The 2,366-nt window shown below is 37.9% G+C and overlaps 1 long non-coding RNA gene across 1 annotated transcript; it reads left to right on the forward strand.

The window, feature by feature from the left end:
- Positions 1-1,091: 1,091 nt before the first annotated feature.
- Positions 1,092-2,045, forward strand: LOC146424221 (uncharacterized). Its single transcript, XR_014846857.1, has 2 exons — positions 1,092-1,191; positions 1,988-2,045. It is a non-coding gene; the product is annotated as an uncharacterized LOC146424221 (long non-coding RNA).
- Positions 2,046-2,366: the final 321 nt, after the last annotated feature.

The raw sequence follows: 2,366 nt of genomic DNA on the forward strand, positions 1-2,366 counted from the left end.
GAAGGGGAGGGGATGGTTGGGGAGGGGAGGGGAAAAGATTTTTCAGAGGAGTTTCAGGGAAGTTTCAAGGAAGAGAAGGGAAGTTCCAGTGAAGTTCAGAGAGTTTTCAGGGACTTTTCCTAGAAATTTAACGGATGTATCAGGAAAATTTCTGGGAAGGGAAGGGAGAAATAGAGAGGAAAAGGAAAGGAAAGGAAAGGAAAGGAAAGGAAAGGAAAGGAAAGGAAAGGAAAGGAAAGGAAAGGAAAGGAAAGGAAAGGAAAGGAAAGGAAAGGAAAGGAAAGGAAAGGAAAGGAAAAGAAAAAGAACAAGGATAGCAGAGAGAGGAGAGAAAGGAAAAGAAATGAAAAGGAAGGAAAAGAAAAAGAAAGGCAAAGAAAAGAAAAGAGACAAAGGAAAAGAGAAAAGAAGGGAGAAAGGAAGGAGAAAAGGAAAAAGAAAGGGGGAAAAGGAAAAAAGAAGAGAAATGGGAGAAGACAAGTGGGAAAAAAGAGATGGGAAAAGGGAAGGGAACAGAAAGTAGAAAAGAAAAGAAAATAAAAGAAAAGAAAAGAAAAAAGAAAAGAAAAGAAAAAAGGAAAAAGAAAGAAAAAAGAAAAGAAAAAAGGAAAAAGAAAGAAAAAAGAAAAGAAAAGAAAAAAGGAAAAAGAAAGAAAAAAGAAAAGAAAAGAGGAAAAAGAAAGAAAAAAGAAAAGAAATTAAAAGAAAAGAAAAGGGAGAAAAGAGAGAAGAGAAGAGTAGGAAAAAGAAAGAAACAAGAAAGAAAAGAAAAGAAAAGGGAGAAAAGAGAGAAGAGAAGAGTAGGAAAAAGAAACAAGAAAGAAAAAGAAAGAAAATAAAAAGGAGAAAAGAGAAGAGTAGGAAAAACAAAGAAACAAGAAAAGAAAAAGGAGAGAATAGAAGAGTAGGGAAAAAGAAAAGGAAAGGAAAAGAAAAGAAAAGAAAAGAGAAAAGAAAAAAGAAAAGGAAAAGTCAAGGACAGAAGAGAAGAGTAGGAAAAAGAAAGAAAGACAGAAGAAAGGAAAGGAAAGAAAAGGAAAAGTCAAGGACAGAAGAGAAGAGTAGGAAAAAGAAAGAAAGACAGAAGAAAGGAAAGGAAAGAAAGGGAAAAAAAAGAGGAAAGAAAATATATAGGCAGAGAGAAGAGTGCCAGAGATGGATGAAGTAGGAAAGTTCAGCACTCCATGCATGGTAATGCCTTCTCTTTGATACTGTCCATTGGGGCTTCTCCTTCTCCCCTTTCTCCTTCTCCCCACCCTCTTTCTTCTTCTCCTCATCCTCCTTCTTCTCGTCCTCCTCCTTCTTCTTCCCGTCCACCTTCCCTCCTTCTCCTCTTTCTCCTTCTCTTTTTTCTTCTTGTTTTTCTTGTTTCTCTTCTTATTCTGTTTGTAATTCTTTTTTTTAATCTTATTCTTACGCCTTTAAACTTTTTCTTATTCTCTTTTTTACTCCTAATCTTATTCCTATTCTTTTTTAGTTCTGCTTCTTCTTCTTCATCCGGTTACTATTATTTCTATTTTTACTCTTTATCTTACTGGTTTTGGGGGGAATGGTTTGCTTTTTTGGTGTGGGTTTTGTGGTTGTTTTTCTTTATTACACTATTTCTTCTTTTTGTTATATTGTTATTCTTCTTCAGCCACTTCTTCTTCCTTTTATTGTTTACTAGGACTACTATTCCTCCTTCTACATTACCTCATTTTTCCCATTCTTAGTTTTAGTCTGAGTCTTAATCTTTTTCTCCTTCTTTTTCTTTCTGTTCTTAATCTTTTCTTATTCTATTTCTTTTTCTTACTTCTTTTCTTGTTCTGACTCTTATTCTTTTGTAGTACGACCACCACTGCTTCTTCATCTTTTGTTAGTTTGTTCTTCATCTCCTTGTTCCTATTCTTCTTCTTCTCCTTCTTTTTGTGTTTTTGGGGGGATTTTCTGCTTTTTTTTTGGTTCAGATTTTTGGCTTTTAGTTTCTTACTACTACCATTTCTTACAGGCAACTTCCTTTTTTGGTAAGAATTGTGTGTGTCGCAGTCTGGCGGTTTGCAGTCGAGTCCGGAGAGCAACACCTCCTGTGTGACCATTGCTCATGGATAAAATCCCACAGGATCAGCATGGAATCCTTTCCAGATGAGAGAACGTAGCCTTGGATTCCAGCAGGAGAGGTGCACACTGAATCTGGGAACCAGTTCTCCCCTGACAGAGAAGGAGGCCTTGGAAGAAGCTCCAGCAGGGAGGGAGGTGCTGGAGTCACTGGGTCTGGCAGTGGGCAGGAGTCACATCAGTGTGGCCCTTGGGGCCATGGTTTTGGGGTGATGCTGCTGCCAGGCTGACAGCAGCGCTGGGTGGCTCTGCAGGTCTCTTCCCAGCTGGGT

The sequence above is a fragment of the Lichenostomus cassidix genome, chromosome Z (assembly GCF_008360975.1).
Source record: "Lichenostomus cassidix isolate B80296 chromosome Z, HeHo_3.0, whole genome shotgun sequence".
In the NCBI taxonomy this organism is placed as follows: Eukaryota; Metazoa; Chordata; class Aves; order Passeriformes; family Meliphagidae; genus Lichenostomus; species Lichenostomus cassidix.